Raw genomic sequence first — 19,247 nt, forward strand, 5'->3', positions numbered from 1 at the left:
AAAGGGAAAGGCCGCCTGTCACGTGGACAAGTGACTTGCTTGACCTTATCAATCACTTGGGATGACTCACTCTCCTTACCCTGCCCCCTTGCCTTGTATACAATAAATAACAATGCATCCAGGCATTCTGGGCCACTACCGGATTCCACACATTGGTGGTAGTGGCCCCCTGGGCCCAGCTGTCTTTCTTACTCTCTTTGTCTTGTGTCTTATTTTCCTATGATCTCTTGTCTCCACACATGAAGAGAAAACCCACAGGCCCTTTAGGGCTGGACCTTACATCTGGCGCCCAATGAGGATTTCTTTCTCACTGTGTGAAAGTGCGCCTTGAGCGTGGAACTCAGCGGAGGACTACCAATGACAGATTCCTGAGGATTGCAGTCAATAAGCTTGGTGGTAAGCTTGGACACTCAGAGAATCCCGGGGACACCATGGGACAGGCCAGTACCAAGTGCTTGGCTTATTTGAACTTTATAAAAACTCTCCTTAAAGAAAGAGGTGTAAAAGTCTCTACTGATAAGTTAATTGAACTGTTTGAGGTTGTAGATCTCCTTTACCATTGGTTTCCTACTGAGGGAAATTTAGAACTCAAACTTTGGGACGAAATTGGCTGACAATTTAAAATTGTTCATAAAGGGGAACATATTATTCTGCCCACATTTGCTTAATCTGGGCTTTGGTTCACTCTGTCCTAGACTCCTTGCATCCTCAGGAGGACAACATGGAGGCTGGTCCCTCTTTCCTCTCCTCCAAGGAGGTTGAGGAAGTCCTCAGTTCTCTTTCCCCTGAGGATACTGCACAGATTGAGGCCGTGATTCTGCAGACGGACCTCCATTGTGACATTCCTTTGGCCCCACCACCTACACCAGAGCCTACCATGCCTCCATTATCACTTTTTGATGACCTTTAAAATGATCTTTCCCCAAACCAGCAAACTCCAACCGAAATATATCATCAACAGCTATCATGGCCAGACCCTCCTGTCTTTCCTCAGCCCTGCTGTAGGGCTCTCAACCTTCCACCTGTTCAGCCCAGCAATGAGGCCCTCAACTCTGTCTCTGTTCAGCCCTGCTGTGGGGCTCTCAACCTTCTGCCTGTTTGGCCTGGTAATGAGGCTTTTGTGGGCAGCAAGCCACCCAAGAGCCAAGGCAAGAGACTGAGAGCACGAGCTATTCCAGTGTAATAAGATATATATAATAACAAGAGTTATACTAGATATAAATCATAGATATGATTATATGTACATATCATTAATCATTAGTTTGTAGTAATTACTCTTTATCCCAATATTATAATAATCCTTGCGCTACAATCATAACCTAGAAAAAACCAGGACATACAGATAGGAGCTGAGGGGACATGGTGAGAAGTGACCAGTAGACAAGAGTGTGAGCCTTCTGTTATGTCTGGACAGGGCCACCAGAGGGCTCCTTGGTCTAGCAGTAACACCAGCATCTGGGAAGACACCTGTTACCAAGTGGACCATGGTCTAGTAGTAGCATCAGTGCCAAGGAAAAGCACCCACTACTGAGCAGACCGGGAAAGGGAGTCTCCTTTTCCCTGGGGGAGTTTAGAGAAGACTCTACTCCACCACCTCTTGTGGAGGACCTGACATCAGTCAGGCCCATCTGCAGTTATCTGGAGGCCTAACCATCTCCCTGTGATGCTGTGCTTCAGTGGTCACACTCCTGGTCCACTTTAATGTTCCATCCTGTACACCTGGCTCTGCCTTCTAGATAGCAGTAGCAGAATTACTTAAAGTATTAAAAGTCTCTGAAATGCAGAAATAATGGCGTAAGCTGTCTCTCCTCTCTCCGCCTGGGCTGCCAAACAGGGAAGGGCCCCCTTTCCAGTGGACATGTGACCCACGTGATCTTACCTATCACTGGAGATGGCTCACACTCCTTACCCTTCCCCCTTGTCTTGTATCCAATAAATAACAGCACAGCCTGGCATTCGGAGCCACTACCAGTCTTTGTGTCTTGGTGGTAGTGGTCCCCTGGGCCCAGCTGTCTTTTATCTCTTTGTCTTGTGTCTTTATTTCTATGATCTCTCGTCTCCGCACATGGGGAGAAAAACCCACAGACCCTGTAGGGCTGTCCCCTACATCTGGCGCCCAATGTAGGGCTCTCCCTCGCTGTGTGAAGTTGCGCTTTGAGCATGGGACTTAGTGGATGATTTTGACAAAAGATTCCTGAGGATTGTGGTCGACAAGCTTGGTGGTAAGCTTGAGCACTCAGAGTATCCTGGGGACACCATGGGACAGGCCAGTACTAAGTACTCAGCTTATTTAAATTTTATAAAAACTCTCCTTAAAGAAGGAAGGGTTAAAGTTTCTACTGATAAGTTAATTGAACTGTTTGAGGTTGTAGATCTTCTTTGCCCTTGGTTTCTGACTGAGGGAACTTTACAACTTAAGGATTGGGATGAGATTGGCAGACAATTCAAAATTGCCCATAAAGGGGGACATTTTATTCCACCCACCATTTGGTCAATCTGGGCTTTGGTTTGCTCTGTCCTAGACTCCTTACAGACTCAGGAGGACAATACAGAGACTGATCCCTCTTTCCTCTCCTCTGATGAGGTTGAGGAAGTTCTCAGTTCTCTTTCCCCTGAGGATACTGCACAGATTGAGACCATAATTTTACAGACAGACTTGCACTCTGACATTCCTTTGGTGCCACCACGTACGCCAGAGCCTACTGCACCCCAGTTATTACTTTATGATGAACTTTTAACTGACCTGAATGAACTTATTTCCCCCAACTAGCAAAACGCAGCTGAAATGTATCAGCAGCCATTGCAGCCAGACCCTCCTGCCTTTCATCACCCTCTCAATGCTGCAGCCATGCAGATAGCAGATGAGATCAGGTGGCCTGAAAGCAGGGCTCTAAATTATGTTTCCATGCAGCCCGATAGCCCAGAGTACAGAGGCTCTGATATCTATACAGCCTGATGAGGAGGCTTTCAATTCTCGGCACGGTAATGAGGCCCTCAGCCCTATCCCTCCACAGCCTAGTTTTCTTATGCCTGGTTCCTTTTCTGCTAATCGGACTCCCTTGGAGTCACAGGATCCCTTGAAGCCTGGTTCCTTTTCTACAAATCAGGCTCCCTTGAAGACTCAGGCTCTCTTGAAGCCTGGTCCACAGTTGCCGTGGCAGCCTGGATTTCAGGCCCTTGAAAGACCTGCTCAGCAAGTAATCTGGTCTCATCCTGGCCTTCGGGTTCTCAACTCTTCCTTCTTTCAAAATTCCAACCGTTTTTCTGCTCCTCGTCTGGTCGCTACTGCTGTTGCCAATACTACCGTTGCCACTCATAAGCAACAAGTTACATACATCCCTGGAAATGACACTCCGCTTTTGAGGGCTATAGTTCAGGCAAGGGAATATGGGGATCCTGGTGCCTGGTAATTTCTTTTAATTTTACACCCTCCAGTACCTGCCACCCCAGGGTCACAAAATCACCCACAGCCCATTCATCGTGCTCAGCAGGCAGCTGATCCTGCAGCTCATCAAGATCAACAGCCTGATAATCAAGCCCCTCAGCCGGACAATCAGGCTGCTCAGGGAAATAATCAGGCTCCACAACTGCCTTTCGCTGGGGCACAGCCAGTACCTGGTATTTCAGCAGTTCAGGTGGTAGTTCAACCTGACCCCATACTTCTAGGTCAGGTTCAGCTATGCCCTGCTCCTTGGGAAAGTTTTTCTTCTAAATTCCTCAAAGATTTCAAGGAATCAGTAAAACAATACAGCATCAACTCTCCTTTTGTCTGTTCCACATTAAAAGCCCTAGCAGAAGATAAATAAACGTTTGGTGCCCTATGACTGGGAGATTTTAGCAAAGTCAGTCTTATCTAAATCCCAATATTTACAATTCAGGACTTGGTGGGTTGATGCTGTCCAGGAACGCATTCATCTTAATCAGGGCTCCAGTCCTCCTGTTAACGTTACAGCTGACCAGTTACTGGGAATGGGTCAGTGGGCTGCAATTCGAAACCAAACTATACTAAATGATGAGGTTATTGAACAACTGTGGAAATGTTACTTAGATGCTTGGGAAAAGATTCAAGATGATGGCAAAGTATGCCCATCCTTTGCGGCAGTCAGACAGGGACAACATGAACCCTACCCAGACTTTATTGCCCATCTCCAAGACGCAGCAGAAAAAGCTATCCCTGAGCCACGGCCATTGACTTGTTGTAGAACTCATGGCTTATGAACAAGCAAATCCAGATTATCAGGTGGCTATTCGCCCTGTTAAAGGTAAAATTCCACGGGGGGGGGGGGGCGGGTGTGTGTGTGTGTGATATACTCACCTCCTACATTAAAGCCTGTGAAGGTGTGGGAGGAACTCTGCACACAGCAATGATCATGGCACAAGCCATGGCCTCTATTCGAATGCCTGGACAATTCACTGGCCAATGCTTTATATGCGGCCAGACAGGACATGCTAAAAGAAATTGTCCCCAGTGTACATGTTGCCGTTCTTTTCAACCCCACCGCCAACAGCAACAAAAAATTTTTCAACAACAGAAAGTCCCACCTTCTACTTTATGCCCATGATGCCAAAAGACAAATCACTGAGCTGCTCAATGCCATTCGAGATTTGATATTGATGGTAATCCTTTACAGTCTCTTAACAACCAGGGAAATGGAACGAGGAGCCAGCCCCAGGCCCCTCTAAACAATGGCATGTTCCTCAACTCCCAGCCCCTGGCATCCAGCCAGATGGGTGCCTTCCCAGTCCAATCCATTCAACCTCCACCCCAATTCCCACTTCAGCAATTTGTGCCACAGGATCTAATGGCTCAGCCCCAGCAGGAATCTCAGTACAGTGTTTGTCTCCTGCCACCACAGGCTCAGCAGCAGTAGATCTCTGTTGTACCAGAGATATTTCTCTGTTGTACCAGAGATATTTCTCTGTTGCTTGGATAGCTGCCTATTGCTGTTCCTAGAGGTGTTTTTGGTCCCTTGCTGACTGGCAGTGTCAGTTTGCTACTTGGTCGTTCAAGTCTAAATTTAAAAGGTGCTCAAATACATACTGGTGTAATTGATTCTGACTATTCAGGTGAAATTCATATTGTCATTAGCTCTGCAGTCCCTTGGAATGTGGCAGCTGGGGACCGCATTGCTCAACTTCTGATACTCCCTTACATTCCTTTAGGATCCAGTTCTTGTATGAGAAACAGAGGTTTTGGTAGCACAGATTATCAAGGCAAAGCAGCTTATTGGGCCAGCAAAATTTCTGACACTCATCCTGTGTGCTCTGTGCATATTCAAGGGAGGAAGTTTGAGGGAATGATTGATACGGGTGCTGATGTTTCTATTATTGCTTTACATCAATGGCCCCAACACTGGCTAAAGGAGCATATGTCCACAGCATTAGTTGGTGTTGGTCACGCTTCAGAAGTATATGCAAGTTCCACAATTTTACATTGCATGGGCCCTGAAGGACAAATGGGAATTATTTGCCCCGTCATTACACCCATTCCTGTTAACCTGTGGGGAAAAGATCTTTTATATCAATGGGGGACATAGATTTCTTTTCCACAAGGCAATTACAGCCAGCAAAGTAAAGACATTATGACAAAAATGGGATTTGTTCAAGATATGGGCTTAGGAAAATCAGCACAAGGCATCACCGAGCCTATTATACCTACCCATAAACCAGATTCTACAGGACTTGGTTATTCTTTTTAGAAGTGGTCACTATCAAGTCTCCAGATCCCATCCCTTTGACTTGGAAAACTCAGAAACTGGTTTGGGTAGATCAGTAGCTGCTCCCAATAAATAAGCTGGAGGCACTTCATATTTTGGTTCTTGAACAGTTAAAATTGGGTCAAACCCTCTTTTTCTCCCTGGAATTCACCTGCCTTTGTTATCCAAAAGAAGTCTGGCAAGTGGAGAATGTTTACTGATCTTAGGGCAGCAAATGCTGTCCTTCAACCTATGGGGACATTACAGCCCAGTTTGCCCTCCCCCACTATGATTCCCAAGTATTGGCCACTTATCATCATTGACCTTAAAGATTGCTTCTTTTACATTCCTCTGGCCCCTTAGGACTTTGAAAAATTTGCTTTCACAGTTCCAACCCTTAACAACATCCCTCCTGCAGCACGTTACCATTGGAAAGTCCTACCTCAAGGTATGCTTAATAACTCTACTATTTGTCAATATTATGTGGGGACCATACTAAAGCCAGTAAGAGATCAATTTCCCCAATGTTATGTCATTCATTACATTGATGATATTCTTTGTGCAGCACCTTCACGCTCTGTATTAATATCTTGTTTCTCTGCAGTACAACAAGCAGTTGCAGCAGCTGCTTTGGTTATCACCCCAGAAAAAATTCAGACTTCTTCCCCATATCACTATTTAGGAATGCAGCTAGAGGACAAGGTTATTAAGCCCAAAAAAGTTCAATTCAGATGAGATTCTTTAAAAACTCTAAATGATTTCCAAAAATTACTTGGCAAGATTAATTGGATTCGTCCCTCCTTAGGCATTCCTACATATGCTATGTCTAATCTTTTTGCAATGTTACGGGGCAATCCTGATTTACACAGCAAAAGGTCTCTGACTCCTGAGGTGGATTCTGAATTACAACTTATAGAAAAATGCATTGAACAGTCTCAGGTTACCAGAGTGAATCCACATTTACTTTTTGAAATACTAATTTTTCCTACTGAACATTCACCAACAGGACTCATTATTCAGGGACATAATTTAATTGAATGGTGTTTTCTTCCACACAGCTCTTTACAGACACTTACTGTTTACTTAGATCAAATTTCTATCTTAATTGGTCAGGCTCGTTCTCATCTCCTTCATCTTTTGGGTACAGAGCCCAAAAAAATCATTGTTCCCCTCACCCGCTTACAAGTCCAACAGGCTTTTGCAACCTGCATCTCTTGGCAAGTACATTTGGCAGGTTTCCCGGGTATAATTGATAATCACTATCCTAATGTAAAATTATTTCAGTTCCTTAAACTCCTTGGATTTTGCCTAACATTACTAGAAACACCCCATTAGCTGAAGCTGCCACTGTTTTTACTGATGCTTCCTGTAATGGCCGAGCAGCATATATGGGTCCAAGAGAACATGTTCTTAACACAGGAGCTATTTCAGCACAGTGAGCTGAGCTGCTTGGTATCATGGCTGTTCTTGAATATTTCCCTGAAGCAGTTAACATTGTTTCTGATTCAGCGTATGTAGTACATTTTGCTCACAACATTGAAACTGCCTGAATCAAATTTTTGCCTGATGATAACCTACTTTTTCTTTTCCAAAGGTTTCAGTCCATACTCAGATCAAGGTCTTCTCCTTCCTACATTACTCATATTCGGGGTCACACAACCCTCCCCAGACCTCTCTTGGCAGCAAATGCCAGAGCTGATACATTAGTTGCTCCCATTTTTACATATGCAGAAAATTTTCATACTTTAACTCATGTCAATGCTGTGGGACTCTGAAAAAAGTTCCCCCTCACATGGAAACAAGCTAAAACTATTGTACGTCACTGTCCTACTTGTCAAGTGTTAATTTTACATCCACTTTCTTCAGAAGTTAACCCTAGAGGACTTTCACAGAATGCTCTCTGGCAAATGGACATGACTCATTATGCTGCTTTTGGCAAGCTCTCTTTTATACATGTAACTATTGATGCTTTTTCTCATTTTGTCTGGGCCACTTGTCAAACAGGGGAAAGTATGGCTCATGTTAAATGACACATACTTTCATGTTTCTCGGTTATGGGCTGTCCCAAGAAACTAAAAACTGACAACAGCCCCAGCTACACTAGTGCTGCTTTTAAAAAGTTCACTCAGACATGGGCAATTACTCACACAACTGGCATCCCCTATAACTCTCAAGGACAGACCTTGGTGGAACGAGCCAATAAAACATTCAAAGAGCAACTTCAGAAACAGGACACTAAAACAGAGGGATGCTGCTTCCCCTTATGCTCAGTTAGTTAAATCTGGCTGCTTTTATACTGAAATTTCTTAAACCTACTAAGAAATCAACTTTTTACAGCAGCAGAACAACATTTCACTGGAAATAAATTTGATCCACAAAAAGGAATGCACGTATGGTGGAACGATGCAAAAACTAACAAATGGGAATTAGGCACTGTCGTATCATGGGGTAGGGGTTCTGCTTTTGTTTCCCCAGGAAAAGGACAACAACCTGTGTGGGTTCCCTCCCGACAACTGAAATTGCACCATAACTCCAAAGAAGAAACACTCCCAGAAACAAAAGGCAAAGACCCCTCTGAAACCGAAGAGCAAGTATCACCGCCTGACACATAAACTTCATGACCTCGACATTGAGACAAAATCTTGCCATGTGACCTACAACACGACTCATTTAACTCCACCAACATGGGGTCAAATAAAGGTCGTATCCCATCAACAGAAAAATCATTAAGAGAAAAATGAATCCCCAAAACGACAGGTAATATAATTCTGGCTGCCTTTATGGTAGTCAGTGCAGTGGTGAGTATACCACCAGTTGGGGCAACTCAAAATTATACCTACTGGGCATATGTTCTTTTCCCCCTTTAATTCAGTCTTTCTCCTGGATGGACTCCTCAGTAGAAGTTTACACTAATAATAGTGCATTCATGCCGGTCCCTAATGATGATAGGTTTCCAGCTCAACCAGAACAAGAAAGTATGCACTTCAATCTGTCAATTGGCTATAAATATCCACCACTATGCACTGGGATGTCACCTGGCTGTTTAGTTTATTCTTACCAGAATTGGATGTGGACAGTACCGTCCTTTACAAATGATTCTTATCAAGTACATAATGTGTTCAGTAGCAATTCTTTTCAACTTCTAACTGTTAAACTTAATCCACAAGAGGAATGGTGGGTTCTGGTCACTACTAACAGCAATAAAACAAAAGGACTGCCAGACTGCCCAAAGGAATCTACAAAGGGACCTTTTCTGGTGAATTCAATTTTATGGAATAATTGTAATGCCATTATTGGCGGGATTGCTCCGGCCAGAATACGACATGCTCAGAGTTCAATTATTTGTTACAATATTAGAGGACGGATGGCAGTCCTACAGGTTGAGAGGATGGGTGTCTCCTTACCCATTCAAATGGATGAACGCAGGCATTGTTCCTTCTAGACCAAAAATGATTCATCCCATTGTTACCCCAGAACATCCTGAATTATGGAAATTAGCTGCAGCTATGACAGGAATAAGGATATGGAGTGCTACCTATCGACTCTCTCCCACTAATACCAAAACACCCATTCAACATCACCTTGATGTCTGAACAGGTGATACGTATCAGGAGCTGTGTCAAACCCCCTTACATGCTGTTGGTTGGAAATATAATTATCATTCCCAATACACAAAATATAGAATGTGATAATTGTAAGCTGTTCATATGCATTGATGCTACTTTTAATCCCACAACAAGTATTCTATTCGTAAGGGCTAGGGAGGGGGTATGGATACCAGTTTCTTTACATCATCCATGGGAGTCTTCCCTCTCTATACACATAGTCAATGAAGTTCTTAAAGGTATCCTGAAAAGAACAAAGTGATTTATTTTTACTCTTATTGTAGTCATTGCAGGTCTAATTGCGGTTTCTGTAACAGTGGCAACCGCTGGAGTTGTGATCCACAGTTCTGTTCAAACCACTCAATATGTTGAAGCATGGCAAAAAAACTCCTCCAGACTTTGGAATTCTCAGACTCAAATTGATCAAAAATTAGCTAATCAAATTAATTATCTCCACCAAAGTGTAATATGGCTGGGAGATACAGTTATGAATTTGGAACACCATATGCAATTACAATGTGATTGGAATACTTCTGATTACTGTATAACACCTTATGCTTATAATAAAGATCAGCATAGCTGGGAAACGGTCTCAAGACATTTAAAAACCTGGGATGATAACTTAACCTTGGATATTTCAAAACTTAAAGAACAAATTTTTGAGGCTTCACAGGCTCATTTTCCACTGTTCTGGGCTCAGACATTTTTGAAGGAATAACTAAAGAATTATCTGATCTTAATCCCTTTAAATGGATCAAACCCCTCAGAGGATCATTGTTGTCACTGGCATTATTAATATTGGTATGCTTATGTTGTCTACTTTTAGTCTGCAGATGCCGCCAAGGAATCTGAAGACAAGTCCAAAGTCAACGACAAGCAATGATGGCAATGGTGATCCTAGTTAATAAAAAGCGGGGAGATGTGGGTGGCAAGCCACCCAGGTGCCGAGGCAAGAGACCGAGAGCACAAGCTGTTCCAGTGTAATAAAATATATAAAATAACAAGAGTTATACTAGATATAGCTCATAGATATGATTATATATAAATATCATTAATCATTAGTTTGTAGTAATTACTCTTTATTCAAATATTATAATAATCCTCACTCTACAATCATAACCTAGAAAAAGCCAGGCCATGCAGAGATAGGAGCTGAGGGGACATGGTGAGAAGTGACCAGAAGACAAGAGTGTGAGCCTTTTGTTATGCCCAGGCAGGGCCACCAGAGGGCTCCTTGGTCTAGCGGTAATGCCAGCGTCTGGGAAGACACCCGTACCAAGCGGACCATGGTCTAGTGGTAGCGTCAGTGCCAAGGAAAAACAGCTGCTACTGGGCAGACCAGGAAAGGGAGTCTCCCTTTCCCTGGGGGAGTTTAGAGAAGACTCTACTCCACCATCTCTTGTGGAGGGCCTGACATAAGTCAGGCCTGCCTGCAGTTATCCAGAGGCCTGACCGTCTCCCTGTGATGCTGTGCTTCAGTAGTCATGCTCCTGGTCTGCTTTCATGTTCCATCCTGTACACCTGGCTCTGCCTTCTAGATAGCAATAGCAGAATTACTGAAAGTATTAAAAGTCTCTGAAATGCAGAAATAATGGTGTAAGCTGTCTCTCCTCTCTCTCCGCCTCGGCTGCCAAACAGGGAAGGGCTCCCTTTCCAGTGGACGCATGACCCACGTGACCTTACCTATCATTGGAGATGGCTAACACTCCTTACCCTGCCCCCTTGTCTTGTATCCAATAAATAACAGTGCAGCCTGGCATTTGGGGCCACTACTGGTCTCCACGTCTTGGTGGTAGTGGTCCCCCAGCCCCAGCTGTCTTTTCTTTTATCTCTTTGTCTTTTGTCTTTATTTCTATGATCTCTTGTCTCCGCACACGGGGAGAAAAACCCACAGACCCTGTAGGGCTGGCCCCTACAGGCTCTCAACTGTGTCTCTGTTCAGCCCTGCTGTAGGGCTCTCAACCTTCTGCCTGTTTGGCCTGGCAATGAGGCCCTCAACCCTATCCCTCCACAGCCTGGTTATCCATCTCTCACTTCTGCTTCTCCTTTGGTGCATCAGGCTCCCTCGAAGCCTGTCCTGTAGTTACCGCAGCAGCCTTGAGTTCTCAACCCTGAAACACCTGCCCAGCAGGTAATCGCACCTCATCCTGGCTTACAGGTTCTTGATTCTTCCTCTATCCAAAACTCTAATCTCTTTTTGGCTTCTGGTCCGGTTACCACTGCTGTTGCCACCACCATTGCTGCTCATAAGCAACAGGTTACATACATTCCAGAAAATGACATTCCTCTTATGAGAGCCATTTCTCAAGCCAGGGAGTATGGGCATCCCGAGGCCTAGCAACTTCCTGTTATTCTACAACCCCATATACCTGCTGCTCCTGTTCCTGTGGCACAGGATCAGCCACAGCCCGCTGATCCTGCTCAGCAGGTGGCTGATCCCATGGCTCCCCAAGGTCCGCAGCCTGAAAATCAGGCTCCTCAGGCAAATAATCAGGCTCCTCAACCTATACCATAAATGCTTGCTGCTGTAGTGCAGCCAGCTCCAGGTATACCTGCAGTCCAGGCAGTAGTCCAACCAGATCCTTTTCATCCAGGCCAGGTCCAATTACTCCCTGCTACACGGGAAAGTTTTTCTTTTAAATTCCTCAAAGATTTCAAAGAATCAGTGAAACAATACGGCACCAACTCCCCTTTTGTCCATTCCACATTAAAAGCTCTAGCAGAGGATAAACGTTTGGTGCCTTATGACTGGGAAATTCTAGCAAAATCAGTATTATCTGAATCCCAATATTTACAATTCAGGACTTGGTGTGTTGATGCTGTCCAGGATCGAGTTCAGCTTAATCAAGGCTCTAATCCTTCTGTTAATATTACAGCTGACCAGTTATTGGGAATGGGACAATGGCCTGCAATTACAAATCAAACTATACTAAATGATGAGGTCATTCAACCACTTTGCAAATGCTGCCTGTATACTAATAGTAGTGCATTTATACCAGTCCCTAACGATGACATGTTTCCCGCTCAAACAGAGGAAGAAGGTATGCAGTTTAATTTGTCAATTGGATATAAATACCCACCATTGTGCATAGGAATGTCACCTGGCTGCTTACCTTTCTCTAATCAAAATTGGATATGGACTGTACCGTCCTCTAATAATGATTCTTATGAAGTACATAGTGAGTTCAGTAGTAATTCTTTTCAGATGACTGTTAAACTTAATCCTCATGAGGAATGGAGAGTTCCCATCACTACCAAACATAATACAACAAAAGGACTGCTAGACTGTTCAAGTGAATCTACCAGGGAAACTTTTACAGTTGAAACTATTGTATGGAATGATTGTAATGTTCCAAAGGCAGTAGTGTTACAGCGCCTGATTACAGGTGTAGTTATTGACTGGGCTCCAAGAGGATATTATTGGCTAAATTTTTCCAGCCTAAATGCCAAATATTCTGAGTTCAACTATTTGACAGATTATGTAGAGGAGGGATGGCAGTCCTACAGGCTGAGGGAATGGGTGTCTCCTTACCCATTCAAATGGATGGACAAAGTGATCATTCCTCCTAGACCAAAAGTGATTCATCCTATTGTTACCCCAGAACATCCTGAATTGTGGAAATTGGCTGCTGCCATTGACCGGAATTAGGATATGGAATGTAACCTATCAGATCACTCCCACTAATACCAAGACAGATGTATACAAAGTCACCTTGATGTCTGAACAGGTGATACCTAGCAGGAGCTGTGTAAAATCCCCTTATATGCTATTAGTCAGAAATATAATTATCACCCCCAACAGCCAAACCGTAGAATTTGATGATTGCAAATTGTTTACGTGTATTCATGTTACATTTCATCCCATAACAAGTATTCTCCTGGTAAGGGCTAGGGAGGGGGTATGGATACCATTTCTTTACACCGCCCTTGGGAGTCTTCTCCCTCTATTCATATAGTCAATGAAATCCTTAAAGGAATCCTTAAGAGAACGAAGAGATTCATCTTTACTCTTATTGTAGTCATTGCAGGATTAATTGCTGTCACTGCCACAGCAATGACAGCTGGAGTTGCTATCCACAACTCTGTTCAGACCACTCAATATGTGGAAGTGTGGTAAAAAAAAAAAAAAAAAAAAACTCCACCAGACTCTGGAATTCTCAGGCTCAAGTTGATCAAATTTGGCTAATCAAATTAATGATCTCCACCAGAGTGTGATATGGCTGGGAGATAGAGTTATGAATTTGCAACACCGTATGCAATTACAATGTGATTGGAATAATTCTGATTATTGCATAATGCCTTATGCTTATAAAAAAGATCAGCATAGCTGTGAAAAAGTCATGAGACATTCAAAGCCTGGGATGATGATAATCTAACTTAAGATATTTCAAAACTGAAAGAGCAAATTTTTGAGGCCTCACAGGCTCACTTAACTACCGTTCCTGGCTCTCATATTTTTGAGGAAATCACCAAAGTATTATCCAATCTTAATCTTTTTAAACGGATCAAACCCCTTAGAGGATCACTATTGTCATTAGCATTACTGATATTGGTGTGTTTATGTTGTCTGCTTTTAGTATGCAGGTGTCTTCAGGGAGTCCGATGAAAAGCCCAAAGTCAACAACAAGCAATGATGGCAATGATGATCCTAGTCAATAAAAAGAGGGGAGATTTGGGCAGCTGTGGACGAAGGATTACCCAGGTGCCAAGACAAGAGACTGAAGGCACAAACTGTAGCAGTATAATAAAGAAAATAGTTAGAATAAAGAATACTTACAATACAAATTAGATATAGAGATGATCATGGACAATTATCAATTAATAATGTATAAACATTATTAATCATTAGCTTTTAATATTACTCTTTGTTGCATTACTAATATAACCTAGGAATAATTGATGGGTGTAGGATCATGTACTGAAGGGACATTGTGAGAAGTGACCTAGAAAGCAAGAGGTGAGCCCTCTGTCATGCCCACATAAGGGCCGGTTGAGGGCTCCTTGGCCAAGCAGTAATGCCAGTGCCTGGGAAGGCACCCGTTACTTAGCAGACCAGGAAAGGGACTCTGCCTTTCCCTGCGGGAGTTAGAGAAGACTCTGCTCCACCACCTCTTGTGGAAGGCCTGACATTAGTCAGACCCGCCTGCAACCATGCCTGCAGACATCCGGAGGCCTAAACATCTCCCTGTGCTTCAGTGGTCCTGGTCCACTTTCATTTTCTACTCTATGCACATGGCCCCACCTTCTGGATAGCAGTACCACAATTAGTGAAAGTATTAGAGTCTTCGATCTTTCCAAGAAATGCAAAGAAGAAATAATGACGTAAGCTTTCCCCTCTCTGTCTCTGCCTCGGCAACCAAACAGGGAAGGGCCCCCTGTCCAGTGGACGCATGACTCGCGTACCTTTACCTATCATTGGAGATGACTCGCACCCCTTACCCTGCCCCCTTCCTTGTATACAATAAATAACAGCGTAGCTAGGCCTTCAGGGCCACTACCGGTCTCCGAGTTTTCGTGGTAGTGTTCCCGTGGGCACAGCTGTCTTTTCTTCTCTCTCTTTGTCTTGTGTTTTTAATTCTTTGATCTATTGTCACCGCACACAAACAGAAAAACCCACAAGCCCTGTAGGGCTGCACCCTACAGAAAGCGATCCATATGCCAAGGCAAGAGACTGAAGGCAGAAGATGTTCCAATATAATAAAGAAAATAGGATAAAAGAAAGTTATATCAGACATAGGATACAGAGATGATTACATATGGATATTATCAATTATTAGTTTTTAGTATTAATCTTTGTTACTATAACTGAGGAAAAAACAGGCCATACAGAGTCAGAAGTAGAGGGGACACTGTGAGAGGTGACCAGAAGACAAGAGTATGAGCCCTCTGTCATGCATGGATAACGGCTGCTTCACGGCTCCATGGTCTTGAGGTAGCGCTTCTTCCTCAGAAGGCACCGGTTATTTAGAACAACTTGGTCTACTAGTAATGCCACTGCCCGGGAAGGCACCCGTTACTTAGCAGACCGAGAAAGGGAATCTCCCTCTCTCCAGGGGAGACAGAGAACGCTCTGCTCCACCACCTCTTGTGGGAGGTCTGACATTAGCCAGGCCGGCCCGCAGTCATCCGGAGGCTTCAACGTCTCCCTGTGATGCTGTGCTTCAGTGGTCACGCTCCTTGTTCACTTTCATGTTCCGCCTGTACACCTGGCTCCCCCTTTTAAGTCCTTAGAAGACAGCAGTAGCAGAATTAGTAGAAGTACCACAGTCTTCGATCTTTCTGATAAGTGCATGGAAGAAACGCTGACGTTTGCTGTCCTCCCTCTCCACCTCGGCTACCACAAAGGGAAAGGCCCCCTGTCCAGTGGACACGTGACTCGCGTGACCTATCGATCATTGGAGATGACTGGCACTCCTTACCCTGCCCCCTTGCCTTGACTACAATAAATAGCAGCGCCTCCAGGCATTCGGGGCCACTACCTGTCTGCCTCCACGCTTTGGTGGCAGTGGTCCCCCGGGCCCAGCTGTCTTTCTTCCTATCTCTTTGTCTTCTGTCTTTATCTCTACGATCTCTCGTCTCCGCGCACACACACGAAGAGAAAACCCACAGACCCGGTAGGGGTGGACCCTACATTATCTCAGCTACAAGGTAATCAAGATATTCATGTGGACTACTGAGTCTTTCGGTGCCCCCTTGCTGTTTTATTTTTGTCCTGCGGCCGAGTGTTTCCCTCACTTCACGCCAACCCAATCTCCGCCGCCCTGTCTTGTCATCCCCATTCTACAGCCCAGCACGGTGTAGTATGGCAGCCGCTAGCCACAGGTATCTAGGGAGCCCTGGAAATGTGGTCAGTTCTAATGGAGCTGTGCTATACACATGAGATTTTGATGGCAGTGGGAGTAAAATTCTCCCAATTTTTTTCTTTTTTTTTTTTTTTTCAGACGGAGGTTCCGCTCTTGTTACCCAGCCTGGAGTCCAATGGCGCGATCTAGGCTCTCTGCAACCTCCGCCTCCCGGGTTCAAGCGATTCCCCTGCCTCAGCCTCCCGAGCAGCTGGGACTACGGGCATGTGCCACCACGCCCGGCTAAGTTTGTATTTTTAGTACAGACGGGGTTTCTCCATGTTGGTCAGGCTGGTCTCCAACTCCCGACCTCCGGTGATCTGCCCAGCTGCCGCCTCCCAAAGTGTTGCTTGCGATTACAGGCTTGAGCCACCGCTCACCCAGGCTTTTTTTCTTTTTTCTTTTTTTTTTTTTTTGAGAGACAAACTCTTGCTCTGTCGCCCAGGCTGGAGTGCAGTGGCGCGATGTCGGCTCACTGCAGCCTCTACCTCCCGGGTTCCAGCGATTCTCCTGCCTCGGCCTCCTGGGTAGCTGGGATTACAGGCGTAGGCCACCACGCCCGGCTAATTTTTGTATTTTTAGGGGGTTTCGTCATGTCGGCCAGGCTGGTCTGGAGCTCCTGACCTCAGGCGATCCGCCCGCCTCGGCCTCCCAAAGCGCTGCGATTACAGGCGTAAGCCACCGCGCCGGGCTCTTTCATCCTGTCTTTATTTTCTGAGATAGAGTCTCGCTCGGACGCTCAGGTTGGACTGCAATGGCGTGATCTCGGCTCGCTGAAACTTCCGCCTCCCGGGTTCAAGCGATTCTCCTGTCTCAGCCTCCCGAGTAGCTGGGATTATTGACGCGCAGCACCACGCCCGGCTAATTTTTGTGGTTTTTGTATCTTCTGTCTTCTGCTCTTTAGTACCGCATAGAGCCGCAGAAGACTAGTGAGTCGAACAAACAGCCCCTCTTGCAGCAGTTGTTGATCACGGGGCTGCCCCCGGTACTCATCCTGTGTCTCTCGTCCAAATCCCCGCTCCTCCTCAGCTATCACCTCTGCCGATGCTGGTGGTTTCCCTGGGTACCGGGAACCAAACTCTCATTCCCCAGGGGCCTAAGCCCCCCGTGGCCAGGCCCTTCTCAAGTCAGGGTTCCTGCACATTCACAGTTACGGGTGGCCCTGGGAGTAACACCTGGCACCCAAACAGATCACCAGAGTCCACACATAGTCCACCTGCCCTCCCTGCGTAAGATCAGCTCTCCCTCCTCCCGACGATAGATCAGGGTCAATGATCCCTGCCAAGATGGCGACTGCTCCAGCCTGCTGGTCCAACCTGTCCAGCCACAGCTGTTGCTCGAAGGCTTCAAGTTCAATGGGACCCTCTCCCGCTTTCTACAAACTGGTTCCTTTATTTTTATGTTTATTTATTTGGGACGGGGTCTGGCTCTGTCACCCAGGCTGGAGTGCAGTGGTGCAATCACTGCTCACTGCAGCATCCACCTCCCAGCGTCCACCCATCCTCCTGGCCTCAGCCTCTGGAACAGCTGGGGTACAGATACGCCCCAGCCCGAACAGGTTTTCACTAGGTTGCCTGGGCTCTTTCTTTCTTTGTCTGTGTTGGTTGGTTGGTTGGTTTTTGTTTGTTTGTTTCGAGACGGGGCTCCGGCTCTGCCGCCGGGGCTGCAGGGCAATGGCGCGATCTCACCTCACTGCGGCCTTCTGGGCTCAAGCGATCCTCCCACTGTGCCCGGCCTGAAGACAGCCTTTAGAGAAAGAAGCAGGGGGAGTTCTTCCGAGGACAGACAAGATTTCTGGAGTTTGGAAAGGGTGAGAGACTGGGTCAGCGAAAGGAACATTCCGATCTTTATGTTGGGATGCAACGTATAGATACAGGGATGAGACCCAAAAGAGCCGGCAGAGATTTGTCATCGTGGTCGCAAGGCAACTGCCGGTGGCTGATCCCGTAAAGGATACACATACCTAGAGCGGAGCCTAAAGATGCATCAAGCATGACGGGTGGAGCCACGATGCTTGGACTCGAGCTCTGCTCCTGTGCGTTCCGTGATAAATGGCTTATACTACCTGCACCTCAGTTTTTCCCGGGCAAAAAAGGAAGCTTGCTGCCGGTGCGTTGGCACCTGCCTTGAAGTGCCAGCTACTCAGCGGGCTGAAGAGGAAGAAGTGCCTACTAGGAAGACACGTGGACACGTATGTTTACTGCAGCACTATTTACAATAGCAAAGACTTGGAACCAACTCGAATGCCCATGAATGATAGGCTGGATAAAGAAAGTGTGGCACGTATACACCATGGAATTACTAGGCAGCCATAAAAAAGGATGAGTTCATGTCCTCTGCGGGAACGTGGATGAAGCTGGAAGGCCTCATTCTCAGCAAACTCACACAGAAAGCGAAAACCAAACACCGCATGTTCTCGCTCCTAAGTGGGAGTTGAACAGTGAGAACACATGGGACACAGGGAGGGGAACATCACACGCCGGGCCCTGACGGGGCGTGGGGGGCAAGGGGAGAGAGAGCATTAGGCCAAATAGCCAACGCACGCGGGGCTTCAAACCTAGACGACTGGTGGCTAGGTGCAGCAAAGCACCGTGGCACACGTGTACCTATGTTCCAAACCTGCACGTCCTGCACATGTACCCCAGAACTTGGGAGGGGGTGGGGGAAACCAAAAGAGCCGGGGAGAGGCGGGGCGGGAGAGAGAGAGAGAGAGAGAGAGAGAGACAGAGAGACAGAGAGACAGAGAGAGAGAGAGAGAGAGAGAGAGATAGACAGACAGACAGACAGAGACAGACAGACAGACAGACAGATAGAGAGATAGAGAGAGGAGAAGGAAGTTCAATTCCGGGTGGATCCCATTCCTTTTAAAGGTCGCCACCCACTCGACTGCCAAGCCGAGATCCTAAGGACCTCCCCAAAGGAGTAGGTCGTGGCCTTCCCGAAGCGCAGTAGTCACGGTGGAAACGGAAGCGTGCCGCATAAGCCTACCGTCTACCGCCCGCAGATCAGGAACCTCGCGGTACTTCAGGGAAACAGTTAAGTCGAGCCGGCGCGTCACAGGCACTCGGCGTGCAAGCCGCCCCGCAGGTGCTACCGTCTCTTAC

The 19,247-nt window shown here is 46.0% G+C and overlaps 1 long non-coding RNA gene across 1 annotated transcript in view; it reads right to left on the reverse strand.

Annotated features, from left to right (window-relative positions):
* LOC134756403 (uncharacterized) overlaps positions 1-19,247 on the reverse strand; it is an 80,631-nt gene that overhangs the window by 10,725 nt on the left and 50,659 nt on the right. The window lies entirely within an intron of this gene.

The sequence above is a fragment of the Gorilla gorilla genome, chromosome 4, assembly GCF_029281585.2.
Source record: "Gorilla gorilla gorilla isolate KB3781 chromosome 4, NHGRI_mGorGor1-v2.1_pri, whole genome shotgun sequence".
In the NCBI taxonomy this organism is placed as follows: Eukaryota; Metazoa; Chordata; class Mammalia; order Primates; family Hominidae; genus Gorilla; species Gorilla gorilla.